This window comes from Cherax quadricarinatus, chromosome 30 (genome assembly GCF_038502225.1).
Source record: "Cherax quadricarinatus isolate ZL_2023a chromosome 30, ASM3850222v1, whole genome shotgun sequence".
NCBI classification, from domain to species: Eukaryota; Metazoa; Arthropoda; class Malacostraca; order Decapoda; family Parastacidae; genus Cherax; species Cherax quadricarinatus.
Genome location: NC_091321.1, coordinates 32,652,834 through 32,675,470, shown reverse-complemented (window position 1 = coordinate 32,675,470; position 22,637 = coordinate 32,652,834).

Sequence of the window (22,637 nt, the reverse complement as noted above, 5' to 3'; positions counted from 1 at the left end):
ACTATGACATATTTATTAGAAAACGTTTCGGTCCTGGGACCTTGATCACTTCTAACATACAGAGGTAGAAAGGCATTATATATATAGGTGTGACGCACGTGACCTGAGGAATGTCATAAGAACATAAGAACATAAGAATGGAGGAACACTGTAGAAGGCCTACTGGCCCATGCGAGGCAGGTCCTTATCAAAACAACCTCTGCCTATGATGAGGACGGGTAGACGATGAAATCATGTGACTCCTGTGTTGTTGGGTTGGTGGATATGCCAATGTTTTTGAAATTTTGTAGTTTCCAGTGTTGCGTTCTATAGTGTCGGTGACGGCGATTAGTGAGGCTTCTAGGCACCGTCGGCGTCTAAGGTCTGGTTCGGTGAGAACGAGTTGTGCCTCATTCCAGTTCATCAAATGTCCCGTGGAGTCTCTGTGGAGGACACAGGCGTACCTTACATCGTCTCTGTTAGAGGCATTTCGATGCTCATTCAAGCGGACTGCAAGATCTCTGCCTGTCTCGCCTACATATTTCTTGGGACAGAACCCACAGGGGATAGTGTAGACGCCTGCTATAGAATTTAGAGGTGTGGGGCTGCGTTTCGTAGTGAGGTCTTTGATAGATGATGTGTTTATGGTGGAAACGTTGATGTTACTCATAGCAAGTGCCCGGCGAGTATTCGTGGCAACATCCCCACATGGGAGTACTATGAACTGCTTAGGGGGCTGTTCCATGGGCGGTTTGTTGAGAAAAGCTTGTGCCTTAAGTCTGCAATCTCGGATGAAGAAAGATGGGAACTGAAGACGTGTAAAGGCTTGTGTTATGTAAGTGCATTCTTCTAGAAAACAAGGGCTGGAGATGCGAAGAGCTCTCAAGAAGAAGCCAATGAGGACTCCTCTCTTAGTGCGGGTGTCTTGTCATAGTGTTTGCTTACGTGTCTTTCTAAACCATCTTTAATTTGTAGACATGTGTCTGACTAATTCAACATCTTATTGATATTGTATACCACTGATATACGACAGACAGACAGACACTGCAACATCATAGGAACTTGATACAAGGAATTCTTCAATACTTCTCCAACCTTCGGACGAAGACCTACTTACACTAGTGAATGATTCCACTGTGATCCCGCCTTCTCCTGCTTCCACTCACCTGACTACAGTATATAAGCCACTTCTCCGGCCATATGCTGTACTTTCTACAAGATGGACTAAACACATGGATTCCAAGCTTAGAGACTGATTATATCAAACTCCTCCTCCTCCTCTTACACCTTTCTGCTTTGTATTGAACTGATGAAGCCACTGTGTGGTGAAACGTTTCTTCAATAAAAATTGTCATATGTTGCATAAATGTCTCAATCTTCAAAGAAGGGAATGTATGACAGTACAGTCATGCCAATGCTCCTACATGGGTGTGAAGCATGGGTGGTGAATGTTGCAACAAGGAGAAGGCTGGAGGCAGTGGAGATGTCCTGATGTTATGAAGGGATTCAGGGAAACTGGCAGGCCGGACTTGGTTCCTGGAGACTGGAGTACAGAGCCTTCACTCTGAAAGGGGAGGGGAGGGAGGGTGTTAATGTTGCAGTTTTATAACTGTAGTGTAAGCGCGCCACTGGCAAGACAGTGACAGAGTGAATGACAAAAGTGTTTCTTTTTCGGGCCACCTTGCCTTGGTGGGAAACGGCGGATGTGTTATAAAAAACATACCTTAGATATAAGAAATAAGTAAGATATAAGTAAGATAAAATGACATTTTATTGTGGTAAGGTTTCGCTTTCCAGGATGTTGTCAACCCGTTACATCCAACCCGTTACAATTAATACAAGGACACAGGGTATATATAAGTACCACGTGAAGTGAAAGAGCATAAACACTGAAGTAGACCTACTGGCCTATTGTAGTGCCAATGCTCGTCTTTCATCTCTCAAGCACCATCATTAATTTCTTATAGCACAACTTGTGTTAGGTAGAGTGCCCCTGGGAGTCACAATAGCTTGTCTTCACATGACCTACTCTCTAGGGAAGGATTTTATCCTTACCAACATTTGGTTGGGAGTGAGAGCTTCTAAGTCATCTAGTTTACTTGGTACATAAATTAACGTTGATCTGAACATTCCACAGCAGCTCGTTGGTTTTCACTCATTTCCCATACAACACTATGACTGACTACCCACTCTAGACCTAGTACTGATGTTGTGACAGGTAACTGGGAATTTTCATATCTTCTGACATGCCTGAAAGCTTTGGATTATTCATTGTCCTCTCTCAATGGCGTTTTAGCTGACTGCATCTACTGTTTGCCTTCGCTGTAATTAGTCATCAAGCACTCATGTGAAGTGATATCTTGTATATTATCTACACAGAACTGAAGTTTCTTTAAATCTTTAGTTGTACAACTGGAAAATTATAAGAGAATATTCCCCAAAACAAGAAAAGGGACAAGACAGAACTCTAAGAGAAGCTGAACACTCAGATTAGTCCCTGAGAAGTTAGAAAGTAGTTATTTAATATTATAACAAAGTGAAATTAACCAGAGAATGGTACAGTGAAGCTTGAAACACTACCATGGATATGAATCTGGCAAAGATTGACGATATCATCGAATATAAATTTAAAAAGAGTGTCCACGAGTTTGGTATGAACTCTCGCTAGCTAGACTAGATAAATAACAACAGCTAAGTAAATCTTCTCACCAATTTATTTTTAAAGCGTTAATTAAGGAAAGTCAGAGTGCAGGTGAAACCATCAACAAGTTTACTGCAGCTCGTAATTCTTCACTGGACTCTCTCACTATCTCACACAATACCACAATTTCGTTTTTATATTCGCCTTCACAGTTTCAATTTCATTAAAGCTGAGGAATAAATTCTTGTGTTATCCAAGTATGTCTTTTGTTACACATGGTCACTGTCTTGAGCCAAGATCTATATCTGTTTTAATTCGTTATTTATAAATAGGTATCTCCGGCAGGAGGAGACCTGGAGTGCCTCAATGACTTTCTTTTCGTTCATTTTGTACAAGTAATCTTCGGATAGGCTTCAAACAATGAAAGCTTGTATATTTTATATATAAAAAAACGATGGTTAGGATTCTTGATTTAGGTCTCTATTTTAGATCCAGTTATTGAGAGTCATAATACTCTTCAGTTAATTAGTTGACCTCACTTGATGGTCGATGTCTGGGTTGCCTCACCTCATAACAATTAACTAAAATATTTTCAGTAAATACTTGATCATGTGCTTATTAAATTGTGATAAAATTTGCTTTAATATATAATTGTCTTTATTTGAAAGTGGTGAAACTGAAGGCTGTGGAAGAAAAGGTAACCAGTCCCTCAACCTAAGTGAAGGAGTTCACCATATATTTCATCTAGACCGACGGACTGATTACCGCATTTTCTACTGTCTCTAGTTGCAACATCTTCAAATAACCTCTGTATTGAATTGATAAAGCCGCTGGATAGCGAAACGAGTTTCAGAATAAAGATGTACAGGTGTTTTACATGCGACTTGATTATCTTCTTACAGAGAAACTGAAGTTGAACTACATCTTACAGTCTCAGCTTCAGGGACTGATACTTCTTTATGGTCTTCAGCTGCAGCTGTTGATTCTATTAAGAGCATGTACTTTTATTATTATTATTATCGCACTGGCCGATTCCCACCAAGGCAGGGTGGCCCGAAAAAGAAAAAACTTTCACCATCATTCACTCCATCACTGTCTTGGCAGAAGAGTGCTTTACACTACAGTTTTTAAACTGCAAAATCAACACCCCTCCTTCAGAATGCAGGCACTGTACTTCCCATCTCCAGGACTCAAGTCCGGCCTGCCGAATCTACAATTATTATTACAGGGGAATGTTAAACCTGTAGAGATTATACAGCGCCTGTGTATTGGGGGAAGGGATGGAAAGCATTCAGGGAATTGAAGCGCAGATCCAATTCAGTAGATCAAGAGCCCCTCACCAGCAGCAAGGAACCTGCGTTGAGGGGCATGTAGGTCCAAATTTTGAGTTTTGCAAATCAAATTAACACCCTGATGATGCCTCGTCCTATCTCGAATTTCTACAGAATTTGAGAGGCTGAAATTCTACCTCCTAGACCTGTTGAAAGAGTTAAGCTAGTGTTCGTGGACCCATAACTCATTTGCCTCTTTAACGAGTCAGAGCTTCAGCTATTTTGCCAGCTACGATAGTTTCAGCTTAGGACACTGCTAGACATTATTGCACACCACACACATTTTCAACACTTTCAACTAAACCAACATCTAACTCTCACACCTGCCCTACGATCAAATTATTTTCAACTCATCCAACACTGCCTACAGTTCTCTCTCATACACTCACAACTCCATTCACAGCGCCTCGTACATTCTAATACCCCAGAAACTATTCCCACGCGTATACAAAGCATACATATTTGTATAATTCACTGCAACACACACACTTCTCCACCCATAAAGCTCTCCAATCCCTCATTATTGTAACTAATTCCAACGCCCCTACGTTTCATCCTACATACCTGTTCTTAGCTCTGTGACCTGTACTTAACTCTGTGAACTGTATTTAGCTCTGTGACCTGTACTTAGCTCTGTGAACTGTACTTAGCTCTGTGAACTGTACTTAACTCTTTGAAGACTTGTCTGTGTGCTCTCTGTGAATCTGAACCAAGATGTCCTCTCTTGAGCAACTCTACCAGCAGCTAAAAGAGGAGCTTAGGGCTGCTAAGGTCGAGATACGGTGATTAACGGAGAACAAGAAGATTTGTAGTAATCCTCCTGTTGTGAGGACTGTTTTGAGTCCTCAGGTTAAGAGGGGAACCTGGTCAGTGGCCGGGCAATATGGAACCAAGCTGAGGATCAATAAGACTGTTGGATTGGCAGAAAAAGCGAAGAATCAGATGACTACTGTGGAAATTTCCAACCCAATTTCGGTGCTACCTGACGAATGTGGATTGTCTACTGGGAACGTCACAACGAGCACCAAGGAAGCATTGGCAGACGTGAGTCGACATCCCTTGAAACCCCAAAGAAGACCATCGAGAACGTCATGACAAACTCCACAAGTGAAGGTAAGAACATTGTTTTAGTTGGAGACAGTCAGCTTAAGATTATGGATGGGGCCTTTTGTCTTAGGGACAGGAAGAGGAGGCAGAGGGTATGTTTTCCTGGGGCTGGGATGGGGGATATTGTTAGCCGTCTGGACGACATCATGAAAGGTGAACATCAAAATGGTATACAATACCGACAGGTTGTTAGGTAAGACACATATGCAACAGTTAGACAACTTTATTCCGAAACGTTTCGCCTACACAGTAGGCTTCTTCAGTCGAATACAGAAAGTAGGCAGGAACAGTAGAGATGTGAAGACGATGTAATCAGTCCATCACCCTTGTAGTTGTAGAATTTGAGGTTGTCAGTCCCTCGGCCTGGAGAAGTTCAGTTCCATAGTCAGGAACTATGGAACTATGGAACTGAACTTCTCCAGGCCGAGGGACTGACAACCTCAAATTCTACAACTACAAGGGTGTTGGACTGATTACATCGTCTTCACATCTCTACTGTTCCTGCCTACTTTCTGTATTCGACTGAAGAAGCCTACTGTGTAGGCGAAACGTTTCGAAATAAAGTTGTCTAACTGTTGCATATGTGTCTTACCTAACATCATGAAAGGTAGAGCAATCCTATTATCTGCCTCAGTGCGGGAGGCAACAATGTTGGCAGACGTATGAGAGAGGACCCGATCAGCAAGTATAGGTCAGCAATAGACATAATTAGGAAGAAGGGTGGGAACCCTGTCAAATATGATATTTTGCCAAGGAGAGAAGTTGGAAATGAATGGTTGTCCAGGGCAATTGGTGTCAATGGCTGGCTGGACAAATACACTAAGGAAAATGAGGGAACATTCATTGACAACTGGGACCTCTTCTATGGCAGAAATGGCATGTATGCCAGGGATGGGGTTCACTTATCTAGGTCTGGGGTGGGGGCACTGGCAACTGCAGTGAAGGGAACTGTTAGGGCTTTAAACTAGGAATAATTAGTGGTATAGATTTGGGCGGGAAACCAGTGAAGTCCCAGTGTAGTAATATTATGAGTTCTAGGGGAACTAGTAATAGGCAGAACGAGGTGGATATTGGAAAACCAGTGGCACTAGGTGACAAGGACAGCAATAGGTCTTGTGGAAAAACAGAAATGAGCAGGAAGGGTAAAGAGAAAGGAGGGTCTTGAAATATATATTATGCCAATAGGCTTAGTGCTAGGAATAAGATGGCTGAATTGAGATTAGTTGCTAGTGTAGGTAACATTGATGTATTTGCCATCACTGAGACATGGTTTAATTCGAAAAGTCGGGCCATGCCTGCAGAATGTCACATTCAGGGTTTTAAATTGTTCCAAGTAGATAGAAGTATCGGGAAGAGAGGTGTGGTGGTACTGTATGTCCGAGATCGCTTGAACTGTTGCATAAAAATGGGTGTTAAGTCTGAAGTAACACATATAGAGTCTGTCCGGATAGAATTTTCAGAGGGGCATAAAAAATTCATTCTAGGAGTGATATACCGTCCACCAAACTTAGATAGGGACCAATGGAGACTACTATGGGAGGAAATTGTTAAGGCCACAAGGTACGATAACGTAGTAATTCTAGAGAACTTTAACTTTAGTCAGATTGATTGGAATTTCTTGACTGGAAATTTAGAATCTCACGACTTCTTAGAAGTAGTTCATGATTGTTTTGTGAAGCAGTTAGTGACAGAACCTACAAGGGGAAATAACCTGCTTGACTTGGTTCTGGCAAACAGGGAAACCCTTGTTAATAATTTAGGAATTACAGAGGAACTTGGCACAAGCAATCACAAATTAATTACCTTTAGCACTGAATGGAAGTATGACAGTAGGGATAATTCAGTATTGGTCCCAGGTTTCTGCTTAGCAGATTACAATTGGCTTATAGAACAATTATCTCCAGACTGAGGTAACGAAGAGAGCTATCAATATGACAACTTTCTGAACACTATACATGCTGCCCAAAGAACATTTATCCCATATAAAGAAATTAGATGGAATAAAAATGACCCAAAATGGATGAACAATAGGCTTAAATATCTTTTAGGGCAGAAGAACGGAATTTAGAGGCGTATCATAAGAGGTGAGGCTCATCTAATGAATCAGTATATTGAAGAATTGAGACACTTATGCATCATACGGGAATCTTTATTGAAGAAACGTTTCACCACACAGTGGCTTCATCAGTCTTATACAAAGCAGGAAGGTATAAGGAGAGGAGGAGTTTGAGGTAATCAGTTTCTCAGCCTCGAGTCGATGTATTCAGTCCATCAATATTGCAGAAAGTACAGCACAGGACCGTAGCAGTGGCTTATATACTGTAGTCAGGTGAGGCAAAGCAGGAGGAGGCGGGGTCATAGTGGAACCATCCACTAGTCTAAGTATGTCTTCGTCCACAGATTGGACAAGTTTTGAAGAATTCTTTGTATCAATATCTCATGATGATGCAGTGTCTGACAGATGTGATGAATGGTTTTGAAAACCGACTTACACTTTCCTCCTTTGTATAAGACTGATGAAGCCACTGTGTGACGCAATGTTTCTTCAGTAAAGATTCCCATATGTTGCATAAGTGTCTCAATTCTTCAACTTGTTGGTTTTCAAAACCAGTCATTACATCTGTCAGAGACTGCATCAACATGAGATCTTCATACAAACTCTTCAAAACTTCAATCTTAGGACGAAGACCTATTTAGACTAGTGGATGGTTCCACTATGACCCCGCCTTCTCCTGCTTCGCCTCACCTGACTACAGTATATAAGTCACTGCTACGGCCCTGTGCTGTTCTTTCTACAAGATTGATAGACTGAACATATCGACTCCAGGCTGAGGGACTGATTACCTCAAACTCCTCCTCTCCTTATTCCTTCCTGCTTTGTATAAGACTGATGAAGCCACTGTGTGGCGAAACGTTGCTTCAATAAAGATTCCCATATGTTGCATAAGTGTCTCAATTCTTCAGCTTATCGGTTTTCAAAACCATTCATCAACTCAGTATATTGGCATTAAAAAGGAGATAAGAAAAGCTAAACGGAAGTATGTAATTAAAGTTGCTAGGGATTCGAAAACTAACCCAAAAAGTTTTTTCCAGGTGTATAGAACAAAAATTAGATAAGATAGGCCCCCTTAAAAATAACTATGAACATCTCACTGACAAAGAGAAGAAAATGTGCTCGATTTTAAATGATTATTTTCTCTCGGTTTTTACACAGGACGACACTAACAATATCCCAGTAATCAATTATTATAGTGGGCCTGAAGATGATAAATTATGTAACATCACTAGTGAAATGGCTATGAAACAAATAGACCGACTGAAACAAAATAAATCACCCGGTCCTGATGAGTTTTTTCAAGGGTTCTTAAGGAGTGCAAAATGGAACTCTGTGAACCATTAACTAATATTTTTAATTAATCTCTTCAAACAGGTGTAGTGTCTGATAAGTGGAAGGTGGCTAATGTAATTCCTATTTTTAAAGCAGGGGACAAGTCGTTACCGTCAAATTACCGCCCGATAAGCCTGACCTCAATTGTAGGCAAATTGCTAGTCAATTATATCTGAGGTTATAAGAAGCCATCTGGATAAGCATAATCTGATTAATGATACTCAGCATGGATTCACGAGAGGCCGTTGTTGTCTAACTAATTTATTAACTTTCTTCAGTAAAGCTTTTGGGGCTGTTGATGATAAAGAATTCGATATTGTTTATTTAGATTTTAGTTAGGCTTTTGATAGAGTAGTGCACCAGAGTACCGCACCAGTGGTGACCTGTACTTAGCTCAGTGAGGACGTGTCTAGTGTACTCTCCGTGGATTGAACCAACATGCCCTCCATCGAGCAACTTTACCAGCAGCTTAAGGAGGAATTGAGGGTAGTGATGATAGTGATATGGCGATTGACTGACGAAAACAAGAGGATTCGTAGTAGTAGTCCTGTTGTGAGTCCTCAGATTAAGAAGGAAACCTAGACAGTGGCTAGACAGCATGGAACGAAGTTGATGATCAAGAAGACGAATGGAAAGGTAGAAACGATGAAGAAGAAAGAGACTGCTGTGGAAACTGTTATGGAAACATCTAATGCATTCTCTGTGCTACCCGACGAATGTGAGTCGACTACTGGGAACGTCACGACGAACGACACCAAGGAAGGTAAAAATATTGTTGTTGTTAGGGATAAACAGGTTAGGTATATGGATAGGGCCTTCTGCTTGAAGGACAGTAGTAGGAGACAGAGAGTTTGCTTTCCTGGGGCTGGGATGGAGGATATTGTTATCCGGCTTGACAACATGAATGGTAATGGGATCAATCCTATTATCTGCCTCAGTGCTGGAGGCAATGGTGTAGGCAAGCGTAGAAGTGAGGATATAGTTAGAAGGTTCAGGACAACAATAGACATAATTAGGAATCATGGGGGGCGCCCTATTATATGTGACATTTTGTTAAGAAGGGGTGTTGGAAATGAATGGTTGTCCAGAGCTATTGGTATTGTTTGCTGGACAAACACTGTAAGGATAATGCAGTACCATTCATTGACAACTGGGACCACTTTTATGGCCGAAATGACATGTATGCCAGGGATGGGGTTCACTTATCCGGGGCAGGTGAGGGTTTTCTTGCTAGATCAGTTGAGGGGGTTGTTAGGGCTTTAAACTAGGATTAGTTAGAGGCATGGGTTTAGAAATGAAAAATAAAGATTATGGATATACTGACTTAGGCTTTGATATTATGAATCTTAATAATAACAGTCATGGAGTAACTCTGGGTAATAATAATTTCAGCAACTGTGTAAAAGCAAAGGTAAATAGGAAAAATGTGCAGAAGGAAAAACGTATGATGGTATTTTATGCTAACAGTCGAAGTGCAAAAAATAAGATTAATGAACTACGTTTTGTAGCATGTGCTGGGAACTTTGATATCATTGCATTAACTGAAACGTGGTATGATTTAAAGAGTCGGGATATGATTGCTGAGTGTAATATTCAATGGTGTAAGTTGTTCCATGTGGATAGATGTAATGGGAAGGAGGGGAGGAGTTGCATTATATGTTCGAGAAAATATTAATTGTTGCATATAAACAGGTATAAAACAGATGGAATAGTAACAGAATCTGTTTGGGTAGTTTGTAGGTCAAGAAAAACTAATTCTAGGTGTAATATACCGACCTCCAGGCTTGGATCACGATAGAGGGAGACTTCTTTGGGACGAAATTATTAGGGCTTCTAGACACAATAACGTAGTGACAGTAGGGGATTTTAACTTTAGTCAAATTGACTGGATTTCTTCGACGGGTAATCTGGAGTCCAGTGACTTTATGTAAACAGTTCATGACTGTTTTCTGAAGCAGTGTGGAACAGAGCCTACCAGGAGTAATAATTTGCTCGGCCTAGTCTTGTCAAATAAGGAAACACTCGTAAATAATCTGGAGATCGCTGAAGAGCTTGGCGCAAGTGATCACAAATCCATCACTTTTAGCATTAACTGGAAATGCAAGAATAATGATAATACGGTAAAAATCCCTGATTTTCGTTCTGCCGATTATAGTGGACTTAGGGAACACCTGTCTAATCTCGATTGGGGCTATCTAGCTAATGATTTTATTGACGATGATCATACTTATGATTACGAAAGAATCTGCGTTTATGATTTTTTTCTTAATAATGTACACTGTGCTCAGATTATATACATTCCCCAGAGAGAAATTAGGTCTAATAATAACGATCCCAAATGGGTTAATAGAAGGCTAAAGCATCTGTTAGCGGAGAAAAGGAGAATTTATAGGTGCATCAGAAGAGGAGAGGTTAACCTTACTGACCAATGTGTTCAGCTTAAAAGAGAAGTAAAAAAGGGGATTAGAAAGGCTAAACGTGACTATGATATTAGAGTTGCTAATGAATCAAAGATCAATCCAGAGTTCTTTCAAGTGTAAAAGACGAATGTGAAGGAAAAAGTAGGACCTCTGAAAATTGGGAATGGACAGCTGACGGATAACGAACTGGAAACGTGCTCCTTATTTAATGACTATTTTTTTTGTCAGGTTTTACACAGGAAGACATAAATTAGATTCCAGAAATTAACAATTACTCAGTTCCTGATGAATTCAAATTAACTAATATTGCTCTCACGAGGGACATGGTTATCAAACAGATAGACAAACTGAAGCAAAACAAGTCCAGCGGGCCCGACGAGTTGTTTTCCAGGGTACTTAAGAAATGCAAGATGGAACTTAGTCAGCCATTAACGAGTGTGTTTAATGCGTCCATCCTTACTGGTTTTGTGCCAGAGTTGTGGAAGATGGCTAATGTGGTTCCTATATTCAAATCAGGGGATAAGTCCACTCCTTCAAATTACCGTCCAATAAGCAAGTTATTAGGATCAATTATAGCTGACATTATTAGAAGTCACCTTGAACGGCATAATTTGATTAATGAATCTTAGCATGGGTTCACAAGAGGTCGTTCCTGCCTGACAAATTTACTGACGTTCTTCAATAGAACATTTGAGGCAGTTGACAGTGATAAAGAATATATTGTTTATTTGGACTTTAGTAAAGCCTTCGACAGAGTACCTCACAAGAGAATCTTAAGAAAGTAGCAGCTCATGGTATAGGAGGTAAAGTTCTAGCATGGATAGAGGCATAGATTACCAATAGAAAGCAGTGTGTTTCCATTAATGGGGTCAAATCTGAAAGGGGATTAGTCACTAGTGGCGTTCCACAAGGTTCAATTTTAGGACCTCTCTTGTTCATAATTTACATTAATGACCTTGATGAAGGGATTACGAGTGACATGAGCAAATTTGCTAATACAAAGATAGGCCGTATGATTCATTCTGAGGAGGATAGCAATGAATTCCAGGACTTGGACATAACATAAGAAAGGAGGAACACTGCAGCAGGCCTGTTGGCCCATACTAGGCAGTTCCTTTACAATCCTTCCAACTAACAAAATATTTGCCCAACCCAATTTTCAGAAGTACCCAAGAAATATGGTTTGGTGATTCTATTTACTCATTATGCAAGTCTCAAATCCAACCCTTCTCACTCATGTATTTATCTAACCTAAATTTGAAACTACCCAATGTTTTAGCTTAAATAACCCTACTAGGCGGACTGTTCCACTCATCAACTACCCTATTTCCAAACCAATACTTTCCTATATCCTTTCGAAATCTAAACTTATTTAACTTGCGGGTTCTTTCTTGGAGAGATATCCTCAAGACCTTATTTATATCTCCTTTGTTAATACCAATTTTCCACTTGCACACTTCGATCATGTCTCCCCTCATTCTTCGTCTTACAAGAACATAAGAACATAAGAACGAAGGAACACTGCAGAAGGCCTACTGGCCCATGCAAGGCAGGTCCAAGTCTCCTACCGGCTTAAGCCAATGCACCCAACCTAGTCAGGTCAGGTCACATTGACTTAAGGGAGGAACACGGCAACCGACCTGGTAGCACAAGCTATCAGGTCTAACTCACACCCACCCACATCTACTCATGTATTTATCCAACCTATTTTTAAAGCTACACAACGTTCTGGCCTCTATAACGGTATTTGGGAGTTTGTTCCACTCATCCACAACTCTATTACCAAACCAGTACTTTCCTATATCCTTCCTGAATCTGAATTTTTCCAACTTAAAACCATTGCTGCGAGTCCTGTCTAGGCTAGATATTTTCAGCACACTATTTACATCCCCTTTATTTATTCCTGTCTTCCATTTATACACCTCAATCATATCCCCCCTAATTCTACGTCTTTCTAGAGAGTGCAGTTTCAGGGCCCTTAGTCTATCCTCATAGGGAAGGTTTCTGATACATGGGATCAACTTTGTCATCCTCCTTTGTACATTTTCCAGAGAATTTATATCCATTCTGTAATACGGTGACCAAAACTGTGCAGCATAATCTAAATGAGGCCTAACCAAGGATGTATAGAGTTGAAGAACAACCTGAGGACTCCTATTATTTATGCTTCTTGATATGAAGCCAAGGATTCTATTAGCTTTATTGCGAACACTTATGCACTGTTGTCTTGGTTTCAGATTACTGCTAACCAGAACTCCTAAATCTTTTTCGCAATCCGTAATATTAAGATCTACATTATTTAGTTTATATGTGGCATGGTTATTGTCCTGTCCAACATTTAGAACTTTGCATTTGTCTATATTAAACTGCATCTGCCACTTCTCCGACCACTGCATCAGTCTATTCAAATCTTCCTGGAGTGCTCGAATGTCCTCGTCAGAATGAATTCGACGGCCTATTTTGGTGTCATCGGCAAACTTGCCGATGTCGCTCTTTATGCCCTCATCTATGTCGTTTATGTAGATTGTGAACAGCAGGGGGCCCAACACTGACCCCTGTGGAACACCGCTCGTGACGCTTCCCCACTCTGATTTCTCCCCATTTATGCAAACTCTCTGCTGACTATTTGTCAACCATGCCTCTATCCAGGAAAAAATTTCTCCTCCTATTCCATGTGCTTTAATTTTCCTCAATAGTCTCTGATGTGGGACCCTGTCAAAAGCCTTACTGAAGTCCATATACACAATATCATATTCATTACCATGATCTACCTCCTCAAATACCTTAGTGAAAAAAGTTAATAAATTCGTAAGGCAGGAACGCCCCTTTGTAAAACCATGCTGAGATTCGTTGATTAATTTATGCTTTTCAAGGTGGCTACGAACTGCCTCGGCAATTATTGATTCCATAAATTTTCCCACTATGGAGGTTAGGCTTATTGGTCTATAGTTCGAAGCTAAGGACCTGTCACCTGTTTTGAAAATAGGTATCACATTTGCCATTTTCCACTTATCTGGCACCATGCCAGTTTGTAGTGATATGTTGAAAAGATTAGCCAAAGGTGTGCTAAGCTCCTCTTTACATTCCTTTAGAACCCTTGCATACAGTTCTTCAGGGCCTGGGGATTTGTTAGGTTTTAATTTATCTATTTGCCTAAGGACCATGTCACTTGTGACCCTAATCGTGCACAGTTTATTATCGTCCTGTTCTACATAATTTATCATTACTGGAATATCGCTGGTATCCTCCTGTGTAAAAACTGAGAGGAAGTATGTGTTAAAAATTCTACACATTTCCTTATCACTGTCAGTGAGCTGACCCGAGGAACTTTTGAGTGGGCCTATCTTGTCCCTGATCTTACTTCTGTATACCTGAAAGAATCCTTTTGGGTTAGTCTTCGATTCTCTTGCAACTTTAACCTCATAATCTCTTTTTGCTTTTCTAATTCCCTTTTTTATTTCTCTCTTTAACTGAATATATCGATTTCTTCAATAATTCTTCATAAGGAAGAGATCTAATGCTATGAATTGATTTTTCCATTCTTCGCTGAATGTTTTCTAACAAATTTATATCCATTCTGTAATATGGAGACCAGAATTGAGCTGCATAATCTAGGTGAGGCCTTACTAATGATGTATAAAGCTGCAGTATGACCTCTGGACTTCTGTTGCTTACACTTCTTGATATAAATCCCAGTAATCTGTTTGCCTTATTACGTACGCTTAGGCATTGCTGTCTTGGTTTAAGGTTGCTGCTTACCATAACCCCCAAGTCCTTTTCGCAATCTGTATGGCTAAGTTCTACGTTATTTAACTTATATGTGCTAGGGTTATGGACACTCCCGAGCTTCATAACCTTGCATTTATCTACACTGAACTGCATCTGCCACTTTTCTGACCACGAACTGAGTTTCTCTAAATCCTCCTGAAGTTCCCTGACATCTACGTTTGAATCAATAATCCTACCTATCTTTGTGTCATCGGCGAATTTGCTCATATCGCTAGTAATTCCTTCATCAAGGTCTTTGATATATATTATAAACAACAACGGGCCCAAGACTGATCCCTGTGGAACGCCACTTGTTACAGATCCCCACTCGGATTTAACCTCATTTAAGCATACTCTCTGCTTCCTATTGGTGAGCCATGACTCGATCCATGACAACACTTTTCCCCCAATGCTATGAGCTGCCACTTTCTTTAACAGTCTCGGGTACGGTATTCTATCAAAAGCCTTACTAAAATCTAAATATGCAATATCGAATTCTTTATCATGATCAACGGCCTCAAAAGCTTTACTGAAGGAGGTTAATAAATTAGTTAGACAAGAACGGCCCTTCGTGAATCCATGTTGAGTATCATTAATCAAATTATGCTTATTCAGATGCCTTCTTATAATTTCAGATATGACTCTCGTAATTTGCCTACAATTGACGTCAGGCTTATCGGGCGGTAATTTGACGGTAACGACTTGTCCCCTGCTTTAAAAATAGGAATTACATTAGCCGTCTTCCATATATCAGACACTACACCTGTCTGAAGAGATAAATTAAAAATATTGGTTAATGGTTCACAGAGCTCCATTTTGCATTCCTTAAGAACCCTTGAAAAAAGCTTATCAGGACCGGGCGATTTATTTTGTTTCAGTAGGTCTATTTGTTTCATAACCATTTCACTAGTGATGTTACAAAATTTATCTTCTTCAGGCCCACTATAAAAATTAATTTCAGGGATATTGTTAGTGTCTTCCTGTGTAAAAACCGAGAGAAAATAATTATTTACAATCGAGAATATTTCGTTGTCTTTGTCAGTAAGATGCCCAGAGTTATTTTTAAGGAGACCTATCTTATCTCTAATTTTTGTTCTATACACCTGGAAATAGTATTTGGGTTAGTTTTCGAATCCCTAGCAACTTTGATTTCATACTCCCGTTTAGCTTTTCTTATCCTCTTTTTAACATCCCTCTTAATGTCAATATACTGATTCATAAGATGACCCTCACCTCTTTCGATACGTCTATAAATTCCTTTCTTCTGCCCTAAAAGATATTTGAGCCTATTATTCATCCATTTTGAGTCATTTTTATTCTATTTAATTTCTTTATACGGGATAAATGTTCTTTGGGCAGCATGTATAGTGTTCAGAAAGCTGTCATATTGATACCTCTCTTCGTTACCCCAGTCAAGAGATGATAAGGGATCTCTAAGCCCATCGTAATCTGCTAAGCGAAAATCTGGGACCATAACAGAATTATCCCTACTATCATACTTCCATTCTATGCACAAGGTAACTGATTTGTGATCGCTTTTGCCAAGTTCCTCTGTAATTTCTAAATTATTGACAAGGGTTTCCTTGTTTGCCAGAACTAAGTCAAGCAGCTTATTTCCCCTTGTAGGTTCTGTTACAAACTGCTCCAAAAAACAGTTCTGAACTAGTTCTAAGAAGTCGTATGATTCTAAATTCCCAGTCAAGAAATTCCAATCAATGACCCTTGTGGCCTTGTGCCTTGTGGCCTTAACAATTTCCTCCCATAGTAATCTCCTTTAGTCCCTATCTAAGTTTGGGGGACGGTATATAACTCCTAGAATAAATTTTCATGCCCGTCTGAAAATTCTATCCAGACAGATTCAGTATATATTACTTCAGACTTAATACCCGTTTTTATGCAACAGTTCAAGTGATCTCGGACATACAATGTCACCCCACCCCCCTTCCCGATACTTCTATCTACTTGGAACAATTTAAAACCCTGAATGTGACATTCCGCAGGCATGTCCCGACTTTTTGAATTAAACCACGTCTCAGTTAAGGCAAATACATCAATGTTATCTGCACTAGCAACTAATCTCAACTCTTCCATCTTATTCCTAGCACTACGGCTATTAGCATAATGTATTTTTAAAAACCCTTCTGTCTCTTTACCCTTCCTGATCATTGCTGTTTTTCCACAAGACCTATTACTGTCCTTGTCACCTAGTGCCACTGGCTTTCCAATATCTACCTCATTCTGCTTATTACTAGTTCTCCTAGAACTCAGGTTACTACACTGGGACTTCACTGTATTCCCGCCAAAATCCATACCACTAACTATTTCTAGTTTAAAGTCCTAACAGCTCCCTTCACTGCAGTTGCCAGTGCTCCCACCCCAGACCTAGATAAGTGAACCCCATTCTTGGCATACATGTCAATTCTGCCATAGAAGAGGTCCCAGTTGTAAATGAATGTTACCTCATTCTCCTTACAGTATTTGTCCAGCTAGCCATTGACACCAATTGCCCTGGACAACCATTCGTTTCCAACTCCTCTCCTTGGCAAAATACCACATGACAGGGTTCCCACCGTTCCTCCTAATTATCTCTATTGGTGACCTATACCTGCTAATCAGCTCCTCACTCCTACGTCTGCCAACATCGTTGCCTCCCACACTGAGGCAGATAATAGGATTGCTCCCATTACCTTTCATGATGTCGTGGAGATGGCTAACAATATCCCCCATCCCAGTCCCTAAGACAAAAGGCCCTATCCACAAACTTAAGCTGTCTCCAACTAAAACAATATTCTTACCTTCACTTGTGGAATTCGTCGTGACGTTCCCGGTGGTCTTCTTTGGGGTTTCAAGGGATGTCTCACTCACGTCTGCCAATGCTTCCTTGGTGCTCGTTGTGACGTTCCCAGTAGGCAACCCACATTCGTCAGGTAGCACCAAAAATGGGTTGGAAGTTTCCACAGTAGTCTTCTGGTTCTTCGTTGTTTCTACCTCACCAACAGTCTTCTTGATCCTCAGCTTGGTTCCATGCTGCCCAGCCACTGACTAGGTTCCCCTCTTAACCTGAGGACTCACAACAGGAGGATTACTACAAATCCTCTTGTTCTCCGTTAATAGCCGTACCCCGAGCTAAGTACACGTCACCACTGAGCTAAGTACATGTCACCACTGAGCTAAGTACAAGTCACCACTGAGCTAAGTACAGGTCACCACTGAGCTAAGTACAGGTCACCACTGAGCTAAGCCGCTTGTTATGCAGCATTTCGGAAAAAATAGGTCAGTTTTGTCCCAGGATGTGATCCACACCAGTCGACTAACACCCAGGTACCCATTTTACTGATGGGTGAACATAGACAACCGGTGTAAGGAAACACGCCCAATATTTCCACTCGGCAGGGAATCAAACCCGGACACACACCGTGTGAAGCAAGAGCTTTCACCACCAGGCCACGGGGCCACTTAGCTAGTGCTGTTTCAGGATGTTACTCCTCTATAGTCCTTAGTGTAATATTGCTGACTTAAGAGCTCAATAAATTAAGTTATTTGAAGCACAAATCTCAATCTTCCTCAGTTGGTATTTGAAAATAAGATCTGCAGTGTTTCGTTTTTCTTTACTATGATTTTAAAAGTGATTCTTTTGTTTACATTACTAATAAGAATAAAAATGTAATGGGAAAAAATTAAAACATTATAAAAGGATAAATAAATTAACATAAAAGCTGCAAATTAATTAATAAAATTACTTATAAATGACTTTAAAAATATTAAGCAACAGTATTATTACTTACACGGGAGCGCTAAACTCGTAAGAGTCATATTGAGCCTGGAGGAGTTGGAGGAATTCAGGCTTGATCCAAGGAAAAGGATTAAGGCATCAAGGAAACTACCCTGAGGGAAAAGAGAGCAGATACTGTGTGAGGCTGAGAGGGGAAACGGGAGGTCTGCCAAATTCTTAGATTCAAGAAGTGATCAATTATGTACCGGTGTGTTGAAGGAGGTAACGGAGTGAAAGATGTGAATAACTCATGTATACTGGATTTGGTATTTCCTAGAAAATGTGAAGAATGAAATAGTGAATGTTAAAATATAAAGAGAAAGTGAATTACCATACCCATCACCCCTCCCCCGCCACACACACACACACACACACACACACACACACACACACACACACACACACAAAATAAGTCGTGTCTGTCTAAAAGCGCTTTTGACAAACGCTCTCTAATATACTCATATACATCTACACAAACACTTACATCCTCATACATGAACAACATTCACATACAAAGACAAATAAACACATAAAATGGGGCCAAGTGTCTATCGAAAAGTGCCTTCAATAAATGGTTACTAAAACACGCTTACAATCCATATACACTTTCAATAATGCACACAAACACATATACACACCCAAGGTACAGAAAGGCAAATTAAAGTTACTAGAGTACTGAAAAAATAATAAGAACATAAGAACATAAGAAAGGAGGAACACTGCAGCAGGCCTGTTGGCCCATACTAGGCAGGTCCTTTACAATTCATCCCACTAACAAAAATTTGACCAACCCAATTTTCAATGCTACCCAAGAAATAAGCTCTGATGTGCAAGTCCCACTCAAATCCAACCCCTCCCACTCATGTACTTATCCAACCTAAATTTGAAACTACCTAAAGTCCTAGCCTCAATAACCCAACTAGGTAGACTGTTCCACTCATCTACTACCCTATTTCCAAACCAATACTTTCCTATGTCCTTTCTAAATCTAAACTTATCTAATTTAAATCCATTACTGCGGGTCCTCTCTTGGAGAGATATCCTCAAGACCTTGTTAATATCCCCTTTATTAATACCTATCTTCCACTTATACACTTCATGAAGTCAAAGAACGCTGGAAAACAAGTGATGTCAAGAGTGAGAAACGAGCATGCATGGATAAAATAAAATGTTCAACGAAAACCTGAGAATGACTGTTAAATCACTCCTCAAGTTCTTAAAAAAAATCAGGAGGAAAATAACACGTAATGACGAGGTAATCAGGCTGAGTAAGCAAGGAGGAGACCTCAAAGAATATCCAGGAATCCTGTAAAGAGCTCAGCAAGAAATGTGTGTTTATTCTTAGAGGAAATCGGGATGATATCAGAGAGGTAGAGCTTACAAGAGAGTTCTAGAAAAAATAAATACAACAGAAGAGACAAAACTTTTGTGTCAGTTAGATTTCCAAGCTAATGGGACCAGATACTTGTCGTGGGTTCCTGAGAGAGGGAGATGAAGGACGTGTTAGTACTAACTACACTCTCCAACAAGTGAGTCGATACAGGGGAAGTATTAAACGTGTGGAAGGCATTAAATGAAGACAAAGTATTTAAGGAAATGGAAGAACGGGTAGCATTAAATTACAGAACAATCAGTGTTAAGAACGTGTATAGTATACTTGCTTATGGGGAAGATTATCAGGAAAAAGAGTGTAGGAGCACTGCTTTAGAGGTGGTAAATCCTGTATTAAAAAACAACTAAAATTCTACGATAAGGTAACAGAAGTGAGGCAGGGAGAGAGAGAGAGAGAGAGAGAGAGAGAGAGAGAGAGAGAGAGAGAGAGAGAGAGAGAGAGAGAGAGAGTATATTCTTTGATCTATAAGAATACTTTTGTATCAAAATGAACACACATTACTCTGTTAAATAATATTCCAGCAGTCCTTTCACGAGCTAGTCCAAAATCACCGACCGGATTCGTTCAAAATAAGTGATCCACTAACTGGACTCGTCTGGATTCGTCCAAGATATGAGTGAACCAATGACCAGATTCAAAAGCTGAAAGAGTTTCTAATTGTCCATAACACCCAACTGGATTCGTTGAACAAGGTATCCTCTGGCCGGATTCATAACTTGACGGGATTTTTAGACGCCCTTATCAAACACCAGTTACTGCTAGCACCGGTAAGATTGTTTCAAACAGATACACGCACAAATACAAATAGATACAGTTACAAATAGTCAGATCTACACTTTAAGGAGGCTTTTAGTAGAATATACAATACAACAACCAAAAAGTCACATCATGAAATTCTGTATAACCTGCAACAAAAAAAACAGGTTACTGCCTGGATTACATGCAACTTCTGTGGGAAATGGGCCCACACATCTTGTGCAGATATTCAGGAAACATCTACAAAGATATTAAGCCAGGGAAGTGTTTTTGAGTATGCCCAAATGAGATTCAACTGTCGAAAAAAAATCACATGGGTATTGTAAGTTAAGACACATGTGCAACATTTGGATATCTTTATTGTAGACGTTTCGCCATCCAGTGGCTTTATCAATACAGATTCTAGGACATAATTAGAAGACAGTAGAACTATATACAAAAGATGAGGTAATCAATCCCTGAGCCTTGGAGTTAGTGTTTACAGCATTGTGGCGGTGGAGAATCTGGAGCAAAGGCAAGGCAACTGGCAGTTATATAGGCGTCAGTGGATAGAGACGTGTAGCAGAAGAGGGCATAGTCACTTGTAGGCGGGATTCCCCAATGGAAGTAGGTCCTACCAAAAGGGATGGGTTAGTTGTAGTAGTCTGGAGTTGATGGCTTCCACTCCAAAACAACAGATATTAGTGCTGGGGAGAAGGACCCATCCCACTATACAACCAATCCGACAACATTCATCTTTGCAAATATACAGTGTCTAAAGCCAGAAACAAACAAAATACCTTTCATCCGTGGACTGCTTAAAGTCAAACGCTATGTTTGTAGTTTTCACAGAAACCCACATAAATATGGATCCCAGGTTACAACCTATACATATGCGACAGAGTGAACAGGCTAAAAAAAAAGGGGGGGGGGGTTGGCCTGTACATCACAGAGTCACTTATATCCTCAGAACTACTAAATGCCTCAAATGATGTAGTTGAAGCTTTGCCAGTAAAGATCGAGAACCAAAACCTGGTCATTGTTATCAAGCCTCCTAATAATTCCAGGAACATCTTGTGAAAATTCATTACTGTCTGGAAAATCTTCCAGTTCCTGCCCGCAACATCTTGCTCCTGGGGGATTTCAACCTCAGGCACCTAAAATGGAGAAATGTAGCAAAAAATGCTGTAGCAGAAATAACACCAGGAGGCAGATGAGATGAAAACTCACGCACACACGAGCATTTAAATCTCTGCACCAAATTCACCTTTAACCAGCAATTTATAGAGCCTAAAAGATTGGAGAATACACTGGACCTCATCTTCACTAACAGTGATGATCTGATATGAAATATTATCGTACTAAAAACAAGGAGGAGGTTCTACTTCTTCAGGAGAAAAATAGGAAGCTGAAGCTTCGCCTAGATGGGTTTGGGAGTGTGAGATGGATTTAGCTGGTAAGGAGGAAATGGTCACCAGCAGTGAGAGTGGCAGCCACTTTAAGTGGCAAGTGGTTCACAGTTCAGGAAGAAGAAAGATAAGGAGGGCTAATAGGGAAGATGTGAAGGTAGGAAATCGATTCTCTGTTCTCTGGGACGAGTGTACTTCAGTGGTTAGTGAGGTTAAAGGTACCATTGATTCCCCTGCTAATCAAGGTAAGAATATTCTAATTGTAGGAGATCCTCACATAAGACATATGGACCGTGCATTTTGTAACAGAGATAGGAAGGTCAGACAGAGGGTGTGCCTCACAGGACCTGGTGTTAGTGACATAGTCAGAAGGTTGGATAATATTATGTCAGGTAATGGGAAAAAACCCATTATCTTAGTGCGGGGGGTAAAGACATTGGGAAGGGCAGGAGACAGGAGCTGGTGGATAAGTACAGGTCAGCCATAGTAGTAGTCAGGTCTAAGGGAGAGATCCCAGTCATATGTAGCATCTTGCCTAGAAAGGGAGTGGGCAAAGAATGGATGTCTAGGGCAAGTGGTATAAATTTAGCTAGACAGGTACTGCAAGGAACTTGCAATCCCATTCATTGATAACTGGGACAAATTCTATGTATGCAAGGGATGGGGTTCATCTCTCTGGGGCTGGAGTGGTTGC